This window comes from Meleagris gallopavo, chromosome 4 (assembly GCF_905368555.1).
Source record: "Meleagris gallopavo chromosome 4, MGAL_WU_HG_1.1, whole genome shotgun sequence".
In the NCBI taxonomy this organism is placed as follows: domain Eukaryota; kingdom Metazoa; phylum Chordata; class Aves; order Galliformes; family Phasianidae; genus Meleagris; species Meleagris gallopavo.
Window position 1 is genome coordinate 23,988,421 of NC_139407.1, and position 13,984 is coordinate 24,002,404.

A 13,984-nucleotide genomic window follows, 5' to 3' on the forward strand; every position below is an offset into this window, starting at 1 on the left:
AGAAAAGCAAGGCTTGACTATTACTATTAGTTGTGCAGCAGGATTACATTCAATAACTGAAAAAGACCTGTGCTTTTTCTCATTGCTAAACAGTTTTAGATATCTTTGTACAATTGATATTGAGCACTTCATTACCAAATTAGTTTATTTCTAAGCTAACTCTAAATTGTAATTTATCACAAAAGAAGTATAATTGGAACTTTATGTAAATAACTGATAGTTATTCTTTTAGATACCTTAAATAAAAATCAAAAGATTCAAGCCCACAGACAGGCATAATTTAAATCCCCTTACCTTAATGCAGATCATGTGCAACTACTTGATTGCTTGAAGATAAAAATGGATACCTGTCTTTATGTTAGAGGAAACAGACAAATAGTATTGGAACAAGATGGATTACTTCATAAACATAAATTCAGTCCGGTACAGAAAAGGCGTTATGTTGCATATAGCTCCAAAAAGAAGTTTCCAAAGCTGATTAAATTGATTATTGAGTGCTTTCAGAGTTCTTTAAATCACCCCTTGTCAATGATAATCTGAGACCTAAGTATGTATTTCCTTAGTATAAGTCCAAAAATGAACCAAGATAATATGTTACTATTCTATTACCTCTAGATAATATTTGACTGGGGAAAAGAAAAGCAATAGTTTTGATAATGTTTACACTACCAGCTTTTGAATATAATATACAGGAAAAATGATGTATTTTCATATGATCTGTCATTGTATTCCATCTAATTGTTAAAAAATTTTCTTCAAATTTGTTTTTGGTCCTAATGCTATTGCTTGGTCTTTAAAGTTAATTCTGAATATATATTTATTAATTGATGATGAGATTTAAATAATTTATACTTATTAAATAAAAGATACTCACTGCATACAAAAAAACTGTTATCTTCAAAAGAAACTGAGGTAAAGCATGTTGCTTTAGAGACAAACTCAATGAAATTGTATCCTGGTTACAGACATATCATTACAAATGAAGCTTTAAAAGTCCATGTTATATAATTTCTTTATTGTACAAAATTGAACGTAGAAGGATGGTCTTGTGAGTAAGGCAGTGGACCAGAAAATAGGCAATTCTAAGTTTTAATTTCTGGTTCTGACTTGCTCTCTGTATATGATACAGAAAAAAATGTCTTTCCTCCTGGTTCCAAGGTACATACAATCACAACTTATAACTATTTCATAAGAAAAACATGCAAACCAACTGATACAAATTATCTGCCTTGGAAACTTATGTGATTATTTTCTTGGAAGCAAAATATTTACTGTTATTCTTTTAAAAACAAAAATTCTTACCATGAACTCAACAGATTATTATGTAAATCACATCTTATACAGGAAGTTTAAAAATATTGTTGGTATAATTAATATCTTGATAGTTAATTTACAATGATGGTAATTTAGGAAGAATTTATTGTGGTTAGTCTAGTTGCAATGATGCTGACATTCTCATTCCAAATGATCTAATTATTATTAAACAAATCTCATTAAGATTATAGTTATACTTATTATTGGGAAGCTGCTCACCTTTATTCAGACTCTCCAGGTGATCAGATCGCCATCTCCTACAAGAAAAGGACCCAGAGACTTGTAGTGAGTTGTTAACGTCCAGAGCTCTTTGCTGAAATGACTGTGATGTTCATAAAAGGGTGTGGGTTTTTTTGTTGTTTTTTCTTTCATCTTTGCCTGGATGGCTATCACATGGGTGCTTTCTTCTTCCTCATTTTAAGGTCCAATTGCACTATTTTCATTATTGGTTTACATCTTCTTTCTTCATTGTTTGTATTTCCACATTGCATACATATCTACTATAGATGTCAGTCTTTACCATCTGGATACCTTCTTTATTATCACAAAAACAAGTTTTGATCAGCTCTCAGGACTGCATTACTTTACCTGAGCACTAATGAATTAATCATTGCTCTGGAGACTCCAGTGCTACTTTGCACTTTCTTTTGTCATCATATATCTGAGCTTCTTTTCACTGCATTGTTGCCTTTGTTTAAGGCCTTCCCTATCATTCTTTGCTTCAATACTACTCTGCTATATTTGTAAGCAGTTAAATTCTGCACAAACTGTCTACTTATATATTCTGCCTGTATAAAATTAATGGCTATATTCGACATAATTATACAAAGACATGAAAAAGTACTAGAAATTTAGCAGAAGCCACCTGGACAAAGATCAAACTAGTGTGTTTAAATTTTTATGGTTTGAAATCTAAATTGGGGGTAACATTGCATTTTTCTTCTTTGAATTCAAACACATTTATTCTTTGAATTGGTTCGGTGAAAAAAAGTGAAGGTTGACAATTTTTTTTCGTCTAATTTTCTGTAATAAATCCACTGTATACGTCTCTGTAAGAGATTATTCTTTTACATCGTTGTCTCAAAGCTTGCTGGGGACACAGATGAACAAGTTCAACCAAGTCCTGGGCAAGGGTTGAGAAATCCTTTGTCTGGACAGCTTTGATGGACAAGTCCTGGGCAAGGGTTGTGAAATCCTTTGTCTGAGGGACATAGATGGACAAGGCCAGGGGCAATGAGAGAGAGATAAGCTGCAGATCAATGGCCTTGAAGTGGTCTTTTGTGTGGGCTTATCTCGAGGAAGATGGCCATCTCAGGGGGTACTCACATGACTCTTCCTCAAGCACCCAGGGATGTCAGATAGGCAGAAAAAGAAGGAGGATAAAAAGAGGACCTACAATCATGAGGTTTAGGTTTTTCTGGCAACAGATTCCTCATGAAGAGGATGTTTCTGCCATGAGAAGCCTCACGACCTGCCTCTCTCCCTCCTGGACTTGCTTTACCACGGTGCTGAAGCAGAACAAAGGTGTCTGCCATCAGATTCCTCACTGCGGAATTGCTGCATGCTGACGGGCTCTCCTGGGCCTCCTACCTGAGTTCTGCTGCTTCCTCCTGGATTGGCTCCGCGACTGTCTCCTGCTGCCTGCTTGCTGCCCAAGGCCAGCCATACTGCTGCTCTCTCCCCCTGCGCTTTTGTCTCGGACCTTCAAAACATCGTGCAACGGGACCGCTGCTGGATCCTGGTGGTGACTATCCCCCCTTTACGCAACTCTTGCTTTTTTCCTATCTTTTCTATCGCCCTCCTTCCCTTCCCTGTCTCCCTGATTAGGATTATAATAAACTGGTTGGACCAACATTTGAACCGTTGTTTCTTAATCTCATGCCGGGTATACAGATATCAAAAGAACCTCATCTCCCTCCTATAAATTGGAGCAAGACAGTCTCATTTTGTGAATTCCTACTTCTTCTCAGTAAAAACATGATCTGATAGATGATCTATCTATGTAGATATTTTTTTTCACACAATTGTCATGTAGATTTCTGCTTTTACCAAGTTGCTTCTGGTATAATTTCAAATTAGTTTAGTAACAAATGGGAAACAATCCTCCAAAGAAATACCCAGAGATGAGGTAAATGTAGTTTAATAAAGAATAAGGGTAAGAATGAAAGGATGGAGTCTTGAGAATCAACACTTTTTAAAAAGTTTAGGGGAATATTGCTTTGTGAAAAATAGCTGAAAATGAAGCAGAGTTCTATTAGAGATGCAGATATAAAATTTGGAGACACAAATTTCTAATACGTTTGTGCAGAAAAGCTACTCCACAATTCCTGAGCCTTACCTGATTCATGCTTATTTTCTTGTGAAGTAGCCAGTGAAATTAAAAGTGAAGGAGAACTGGCCTTTTTTCCATTGATGATTTGTATCAGGAATCATGTGTTTAGGGCTGAAAAATACAACAACCATTCTACCACGGTTTTCAGTAGACCACTCTGTAAATGATTGTTTTGTCTCGAGAAGCTGTAGGAAATTAGGGAAAGGAAAAATATTTTGCTCCCTAACTTCACAGATTAAAAGAAAAAAGTGGGAAAGTGATGGAGTAACATATATATATTTTTTCATTTCACTTCATTGGTTCACAGGAACAGAAATAATAAGCATTAGTGTGTTTAGCAGCCTGTGCTGAATGCCTTGATGATTTCAATCTCACTCCTGAGAGAACTCACAACCTTTCTGAGCACAACCCTCATCCTTAACTGTAGATACCAGAGATCAGATTAAAAAGTCAAGGATGAAAAAAATAAATGTTCCAAAATATGCCAGTTCCTCTTCAGAAGTCAGCATAATGATACATTTATGAACATTTTCTAAAACAAATCTAAGTTATCAACAAAAGTGTAACAAACTCTCAGATCACAATTTTCCAGGAGTACTCTTATGATGAAAGTATATTAAATTACCAAGCATCTGTGTTTTGTTCTAAAGGTGAGCAAACCACTTTCAATGTGCAGTGTGACAGAATCTTGTTTTTTGAAGGAAGACAGAAAGAAGCTGCAACATTGATATAATTAGACACTCCCCCTCCCACCCCCCCCCGCCCATATCTGAAGAGCCACTGAATATCTACATGCTGGTAGATATTTTTAAAGTGTCTTACAAATTTAAGTCCATTATATGTAATACATTATTATCTCTAATGCTTGTTTTGGTACAACAGATGAGTTTTTTTGATAGTACTGCAAATGACTAACTGCAGTTGAGCACCTTCCTGTGAAAGCATGTGCTGGTTTGACCAGTTTCTCATGAATTCAGTTTAATGGTGTGTGGTTTTACAATCCCTAAATTTTGCAAGATTTTGGAAGTGCTCATTATTTGATTAAAGTGAAGGAGTCTCACTGTTTGATTGTGAAAATTCATGTCTAGAAAAATAATGCGAAGACTTGTTTGCTTTAAGCATTTATCTTCATCTCAAACTTTGCTAAGATGGGATAATTTTACCACTAATATAGAAAAATAGTTTTCAGAAAAGACTGGCTGTATTTGATAGAAGCCTTTCTTGTATTCCCTTAAAGGACAAAGTCTGTAAATAGAATTAAAAAAGCAACAGTGTCTTCAGAAGAATTTACAATACTGCATTGCTGGTTCCTCCATGTGTATATCTTGCACGCTAAGAGAATTACATATTGTATTTGTTTTTAGAAACATCTCTGGCATCAGTTAAAATCCAGTCATAAATTACCAAGTGAAATTTTGATTAAAGTTAATACAAAGCAGTGCTCAGCTTTCAAGTTCAGCTTTGGACTGACTTAAAAGAAAAGCTAGGAATCATGTAACTTACCAGTTTTGTTTTTCCTGTTGCCTAGATTTTTCCCATATGGTAATTAAAAATACATCTTCATTTGTCTTAAATACTGTAAATTTTTTGAATGACTATTATATACAATTAGTCAGGAAAGAGCCACTGTGTTCCAATACCTTCATCCTCATCAATTTTATGCTGTTGGTTTTATATCGTGAGGGACCTATATGCCAAAGGAAATAGAATTAGGATATTGGATTGAAAAAATTTCTGCTTTTGTTTTATAATATCTAAACAACAACTTATTTTTTCTTGATATCAGATTTCCAAAGCTAAATTCACAAAACAGGAGTGCTGAGACTCTATAATAGTGGCCTATTTGAATGATCAGTGACCACTTCCAGGGGCACACATTGCACATGTGGGCTGCAGTGGTGGACATAGACTTCTTTGTTTCTGCCCTTCCCTCTGTTGATGCAATCTCCTTTGTGAATTGCCAAAGTTTCTTGTCCAATATCTAAAGGAGACCCAAGTGACTACAACTGGAAGGTATTTTCTCAATACTACACTGAAAAAGTGACAATCAGGAAGCCAAAGAACAGAAACAGAATGAATGGAATGAAAAATCAAAGCTTATTTATCCAAATGCTTTGCTGATGAAAAAGATGCAGAAATATATCCTATAGGCTGATTTCTGTTTCTCCTTCAAGTTTTTGTCTATTAATTTTCTTTGAATCAGATAATCTATTCCTTTCTTGCAGAATATACTGAGAAAGTAATTTTCTTTGGTAATGTTCCAAAAAGTCATCACTTGAACTATGGGACATACAAGGCAAATCTTGCCTTTTGCTTTCTGAGACTCCACTAAGAGTGTGACATCTGCCAATTGATACCTTAGTTCCAGGCTGTAAAATACTGTAGGCTGGTACTTCAGTTTCTCCCGATGAAGTTGTTCTCTCTCTCATTGTGTAATTCATTGGGCTAGAAAGAATAATGATCCCTAATTCTGTAGTGCTAGGGCACTGATAGCAATTTTAAAGAGCTTTTCAGAGCTCCCTCACGTTATACTTCTGTCTTCTCTGATACAGCAATTACATCTGACAGACACAGCCCTAACTGAAATTTGCACTGTTATTTAAGTTTTTTGTTAGAACTCAAAATTACGAATGAAAATAATTCTTAGAAAATTTAAAAAATCAGTTAAAATTCAACAATTCTAATCTCTTTTTTACGGTATATACCTGCTATGATACTTTCCCAGTAATGATACTACCAGAAAAATAGTAGGTTTTGTGTTTTTTTTTTCCCCTCTACGTAGGCTATGAAACGAGTTTTATTTTGTAATATATATATATTTTTTACAAAGGAGTTATAATTTTCTAATATTTTGTTTAATTTTGAATACTTAACATTTTTATATAATTATATATAATTTAAACTAATAATATTAGTAGTTGGTTAGTAAAGAGAATAAAGTGCTGGCAAGTATTGCATGTACAAGTGAAAGTCAGTGTGATCATTTTGGGTGTTATATTAAGAAATTACTATATGTAATCAGGTTTTCATTTCAAATGAAAAAAATTGCTTCTGTTGATATTCTTACACTTCTCTGTCCTATTTTGATATTAGACATAAGTTATACTAAACAAGAGCATGATAGAATATTCAGTTTCAACATGAAATTTGTTAGCATGAGTCCTTCAGGAGACACACGTGAGATATCAGTTATGAACGTATAATTATCAGCTGGAGTTCAGCTACAGAATTAGTGTTATAATGCTGAAAAGTAATCTCCAGAGTGCTCTTGGTTTAATTTTGATACCATATTTTAAAGAATCCACTCCTATAGGTACTGCTGACTGGTAATTTTTATATCTTTTCTGGATTTATGATGAAGATCTTTTGCCCTGATATGAACCTGAAGTAGTACTGAACACAATGCATATAGCTCAGCTTTCTTGTTAGTACAGAAATAATGCAGGGAAAAGTCTACATTTATACACAAGCAACAGTTGGTATTGTTGACACACAACAGCTAGTACATGAAAGCTAGGAATCACATTCAGGAGGTTTTCTTTGTTTCAGGTTTCCACCTTTTTTTTTTTTTGCATTAACAGTCTCTTTTACATTATATGAACATAGTAGATACAAAAAGGAATATGCTGGCCTTTGACTAATTGGAATTCATTCATCAGATTAAAATAAAGTAAATCATCAGGAAGTTTCTTTCTGAATGAAAGCTTGGTATCACTTCATCACTTCATATTCTTTCTTTGATTCACAGAACAACCACTCACACATTTTACTGGCTAGATATGCATCTAATTTCCTAGAATTACAGCAGGAAAGAAGACTCAGTGGACAATTCTATTTCTGAAATTTTGCACCAGATTTCACTAAATGCATAATTGTCCTTTCCACATTTCTCTTTAAGTATCCCTATTTGCAGTAAGGCTGACTTGTTCTTTTCTCTTCCATATGTTCCCCATCTTTAGCATGTTTAGCCATTTCAGCCCTCAGGCCTCTGCTTTGAAATGCAGAAACTGTAATTCTTGGACTGCCTCTCCTATCTTTATAATACTTTCAATCTTCTGTATACTTAGCTTTTCTTATTATGTAGAAGAATTCCCATTGAGATACTACTACACTTGATCACACCCATGAGGTTAGTAATGATCTTTGAAAAAGAAATAACAGAAAAAGAACAATTACAAAGTAAGTATTTGATGAAAACAATTAGATATACTAATTAGGTAAAGTATAATGAAAAAAAAAAGAGGAATCTGACATGAAAAATAATGTTTAATTAGTGATATTAAAAAATGCACATAATTTGACTCCTGAACTAAAAAATATTTCATTTATTGTATTTTCTATTCAGGTTGCTTATTGTTATACAGAGAAATCATGTGACTCTCTTCATATCCCTTCTCTACCGTCGTTTATGTTATCTTTTTGGATAAATGGCTGTAAAAGTGATTGCTTGCTGGTGGTGGTGGATTTTTTGGTGGTAGATAACTGTTTCAGAATATGAAACAGTCATGATGTCTTAAAAATATATGCTAGGAGTACGTAAGACAAACTCTTCTATCTTCCATGTATTTTGGGTACAAAAAGGTGAATTACGAACTCTCCTGACATGGTCTATATATGCATTTTTCCTGAGCAAAATGTACTTCAAGTAGAACAAAAATGATCTTGAAAAAGGAATTTCTGAGTCGTTCGAGTGCCAGGAGCAAAATCTATATTCAAGCTGCCACTTCTGGACCTATGCCGGTTATCTCTCAAGAAAATTAACTTAAAGTCAAATTATCACTAGATTTTATCACCTTTGCAAGATACTATGATTAATTCAACTTCAACAGTCTTACATTTGTAATTTTGTTCCTAAACTCTCTATAAGCAAAAGAGTTAAAAAAGTAATTGAAGTAGACAGATAGAAAGTGATGCTATTAAATATGCTTACTGTACCTGCTGTGAGTTTTTAGATAACAAAGTTATAAGATATTCCAATTTTATTTGAAATGCAAAGCAAAATACATGGGCACCTCTTTGGTGATGAGGATTATTTCCTAAATCTTCAGGCATGACTTAATGACATTTTCTCACTTGGTCCTGTGCAGCTAGTTGTATAACAGAAGGTGAAGCACTATTGTTACAATGAATACATGTGTATATCAGGACAATGTGAAAGTACATGACCAGGAGGCTTGGGAGAGTTAATATTAGTTGTTCTCAGCAGTGGCTTACACACAGTCTTACCTGATGAGTTCATATTTGTGAGGTATGCTAAACTCTGCTGTGGCAAAGTTGCTAGCCTTTACTTTCTCTCTAACATGCAATTTGCAGATTCCGTAAGAAATACTTAGCCCTCACTCATATTAAAAACCCAGTGGTTAATAATTTAGTGATCTTAATATTATTCTTTCTATTCTTCATTGTCACATCTTTTACCGCTGGTAGAACTAACACTGGTATGTTATACCTGGCCCAGGTTGCTATACTTTTCAAACACTGATTCAAGCATGTGCTGTGCTAATATAATAGTCTGCTATTATGTTGATCATGCATTCTTCCACTTACCTTATGTTCTGCAACAGATATACTGTTTGTATTAAAAATATGCCATAAATAGAATTTTTGGTACTAGGAGTCATACCTTTATCTACAACTATTCATTGAAAAGGAGGAAAATGAACCAGTGTAAGATGTTACATGAAATTGATATACATCACTCAAAACAATGCACTTTGATACACATCGTTATAGATATACTTTCCATATCAACTGCATATCATGATTGAAAGGATTCCTTTTTTTTTTCTCCCAGTCTTGATCTTATCAGAATTTTTGTATTTATCACAATGAAATGCTGTAATTTAATCTATTCCTGCTCTTTTTAATTTTTTTTTTTTACAACAGACAACCTATATTTTTTTCCCAAATTTTATGTTTAATAGATAAATAGAGAATACATTTCAGTTGAGAGTCTCAAAGTAAAAGCTCACATGATTTCTGACAAGCCTTCCACAAAATAGTAGGCGTGTCATTAGTGAGGCATTAATTAGAGTATGTTCAGTGGAAATGCTAAGTCAAGGCTTGAAGCAGTGACTGAGCAACTGGTGGGAAGGCAGGGCCAACTTGGGGGAGCTCAGACGCATGCAATGAGTGACAGAAATGGGGTCCCAGACCTCATTTAAGGGTTAGCAGGGGAAACAGTGGTATCTTGCTGGAGAGTAAGTAAAATAATGATTGAGAGAATTGAATCAAAATGTTTTCTGATGTATGCTGTCTGCCACATTCTCTGACTTCTGAAGTAATTAGGAAATAATAAGTTATAGTACTTCTGTTTTTCAAAACTGCAGAATTCAATGGTGCCATTGTGGCAAAACATTTGCCATTGCGTACAAAACGAACAGGTGATGAAGCACTACTGTACCTGATTTGGGAGTACAGCAGTATAGGTAGTGAAATTATCTTTGGAGATGTGATTTTTTTTGATGTTGTTAAAAGAGCAAAAGAAACATTACACTTGTTCATGGTAAAATGTCTATCGTTCCTGCATGAAGCTGAACTTAAATATGACTCACGTAATTGAACAACTTGATTTTTAATAGTTTGATAGGGAAAAAAAGCAAGAATTAATTGCCATGCATTCAAATAAATTGAAGGAGCGTGTGTGAGAGCTTCTGAAACAACTGTCTCTGTTGTGCACGTTCTGACATGAAATGCTAATGATACTAATATTTTGGCTTTTCTTTCTTTTTCTTTTTTATTTTTCAGGAGCACTTCTTTCCATCTTTGCAAATAACTGGAAATGACTTTTCCGGGTCACACTTGCAATATTTTTCTGTCCTGAGGTTCGGATTGGCTATCATTGGCACTGCTTATAAGCTTTAGCCAAAAGTGCCATAGTAGCGCTGTAGTTTCTTGTCTGCCATTTCAGAATTTCATCATCACATATTTGAAAATGTGCTCTGGTCTTTGTTATTATAGCATTTCCCATTCCTTGTTGCAGGAAACTTTCTCTATACAATTTTATGTTATTATAACTGTTATGAATACAGATATAATAGCCTATAGGAAAATAATTTTAATGTTTTTAATGTTTGTATGTTTTGTAGAAATACGTGGAATATCTCTCTATGGATGTTGAGCAGAGGCCCTCTTGTACTTATTCCTTATTATGTTGTAGAAGTCTTTCTTTTTTGAGCAATGTTATTGTGATAAGAATGGGAAAAATCTTACAGTGCAACATATTATTGACAGGTTTGCATAGATTTTTAAGTTTCTGCCTGTTTAATTTCTCTATTATGTAATTTATCATAGAAAAAAAATGTTTTACTATTTTAAAATTACTGTCAAACTTCTCCAGAACATATTTTCAGGGGATAGCAAGGTATGTGTGTATAAAAGAAACCATTTCTTCTCAGTGACTACCTAGGATCCCTTATAGTCTCAGTAATTGCCACATTGCTTGGAATAACTTCCTTACTGAACTACTGATGGAAAGACTATGGCAAGCAATTTGTTATGAATTAATGAGGCAGGAGTAAAAATGCAGTGAAATACACATAAATATATATACCAAAACATAAATTACAGCAAATAAAAGACCATAGAAACATTTTCTTGTAAGTCAGCTACTGCTAGTTGGGTAACTGCTGCCCCTGGGTAAACTGACATTTTCATATGCACTAATTAGCAAAGAGGTCAAATAAAAATTCAGTTTAAAAAATTTCATTTGTGTTTTTTTTAGTCTCTGTGGAGGAAATAATTAAAAATAACGTCCGGAATAACTGATAAAATAAAAGAGTAGGTGTTCTATTTCTCCATAGCAGGACTGGTTTATTATCTCTATCTAACTAACTGTGAATGAGCTGGGGAAAAAGAATGTAGATTTTTATTTTTATTTTATTTTATTTTTTTAAATGCAGGCTGAAAAGTAGCTGTATGCTGAAGTATAAGACATTTTGCCATATATACAGACATATGCTTTTAGATCTAACGAAAGGCTGATGCCTGGAACAGCAGTGCCAGGGCTGCCCTGATGAACTAAGCCTAATGTCTCTTTTACTTGCTAGGCGTGCCTGCAATGCTGAGCGCTCATGTTGGCAACAGCAGTGAGCTCTTTGCTAATCAGTGCATATAGAAATATCCAATTACATAGGAGTAGTAGTGACTTGAATAAAAACAAATGAACTACCTGAAGATAGAATGTGTATTTCCAAACCAGCAACAACCTTAATTCTTGATTTCCCAGCTAAAACTTCCAGCTTCTGGAACTATAATTTTTATCTCTGTGAAAAATGGAATAAATAGTAGAATATTTAGCAGTAGTATTGTCCATTCTCAAAAGTGGTGTCTGCAAGTTCTTGTAGTAAACCTGCACGTAAAATAGCAAAATCGTTAAATTAAATCAATGAATGAAAAGCTGAGAGCGCACCTGAGTTCAAAACCAAAGACCACGATATGCCTCAGTTCCCTTGTTTCTTCAGCATACGTTGCTCTTTCATGAATAGCTGTTCTATTCTATGGTGAAGGAATAGTGCAGAAGAACCACAGAAAGATTTTTGCTTTTTGCACCTCTCTCAGACCTAATTTGTCCTGTCCAGGACTGTGACAAGAAGAATGTTAAGTGTCTCTCTCAGCTTCCCTGTCACAGTAGTGAAGTCATAGATAACTGTGACATTGTATTGCAAGCACATGTATAAGCAGTTCCGCTCAGCTGATGTAGAGAGGTGTAAGTCTGGCTGGGTCAGAATGTGTGTCATTCAATCTGTCAGTAAGGCGGGTTGTTAGAGTTAGGGTAGAATGGTTTGGTTGCAGTTGGACTTAATGATGAAGGTCTTTTCCAACCTGAGCAATTCTATGGTTCTATTCTAACAGGAGGAAAAAGAAAGAAAAAGGGGAAAAAAAAAAAAAAAGCCACAAACCCACAGCATATTCCTAATACAACAATTTGAATAAAAACTATTTCAGAATTTCAACCACAAACTTACGATCATAGAAATGTATTCTCATAAATTGTATGAATCATATCAGCTAAATCCCAGGGCTGCTAAGATTGAAAAAAACTGCTAATCAGTAAGCCACAAATTTCTGCATAATTTGTTTTGAGAAATATGCTCCTCTCAAAATACACTTAAAAGGTATGTCTCATTGTCATATGCTTGCTTAAATAAAGATGAGATTTGTTATAGTTTATAGTGAAAATAAAATCATATACACATAATTGCGTACAACATTTCTTTTCAATTTAGTATGCATATAACCTTGTCATTTACAGATTAAGTGCTTTTTTTTCGATAATTTTTACTACTTAACTATCTCCATTAGTTTTGTATTGATGGACTTGCTGCTTACTTGCCAATGCATAATGATGTACTTTTACATATATAGTGCATTATTACAGTGTGCTGTTTCAAGATGTAAAGATTTCATGAGGATGAACTTGGCAGGAGGGTTTTCCATATAAAAGCTACAAAAAAAAAAAGGCAATTTTAACTCCAGTAAAGTCAGAAAGTCAGGTTTTTCTCAGTAGGAGCTAATAAAAGATTTTATGTCATTATACGATGTGTCATGTTCTGTAAACAAGTGAAGAAAATATATTTTAGAAATGCTTCCACAATTTTATATATATATATATAATGATATTTTTCATTTCAGTCTCTATGGAGAATTCATCTTAGGCAAGACCAGTAAGAATATGAACCTGCCATTTAATACTTTTGAAATATCCTGAGACAGTCCTAGTGACATTTTTCCCAGAAATAAAGGCAATTCTTTGCATGATAAAACTTCAAATATGCAAGACAAGTAAACCAAGTTCATTTTATCCCCTTTTGAAGTTAGGTGCATTTTTTTAACAAATAGTTGCAAGTATGGATCATAGAGCAGAAACACGATAAATGCAGTTAAGATCTGGATTTTTGGTGTAGTGCTTATAGCAAATGTGCTTATTTTTCCTTTTTTTTTTTTTTTTCCAAGGCATTCATATGTATATCCACACATAAGTGAATGTAATTTTTCTGTATCCAAAATAAAATATCAGGCATGAATTCTTTAATACTATGCTATGCCATGTGCACCAGGAAAATGGACTTGTTTTTATTTGTCTTTTGTTCTTACTTTTAGATCCTTTTGCTTTATGTTAAGATTATTAATGCTTTGTCAACCATACTCAAGGCATTCACATTACTCTTGTCCTTGTTTTGGCTTTTCATTTTCAGAAAATCTAAAAAGTTGAGATTTAAGTAATTTATTTTTTGTTTCTAAAAAGAGATGGTATTTATTTTATATGTTACACAGAGGCCAAAATCTTTGCTTTCCTGAACCCTATAGAAAAATGCTGTCTCAAGCCAGGATTTTCTG

At 34.0% G+C, this 13,984-nt stretch overlaps 1 long non-coding RNA gene across 1 annotated transcript; it reads right to left on the minus strand.

The window, feature by feature from the left end:
* Positions 1-294: 294 nt before the first annotated feature.
* On the minus strand, positions 295-13,064 carry LOC146544446 (uncharacterized). Its single transcript, XR_014882776.1, has 5 exons — positions 12,977-13,064; positions 11,817-11,910; positions 5,150-5,333; positions 1,534-1,571; positions 295-351 (listed from the first exon to the last, which is right to left on the minus strand). It is a non-coding gene; the product is annotated as an uncharacterized LOC146544446 (long non-coding RNA).
* Positions 13,065-13,984: the final 920 nt, after the last annotated feature.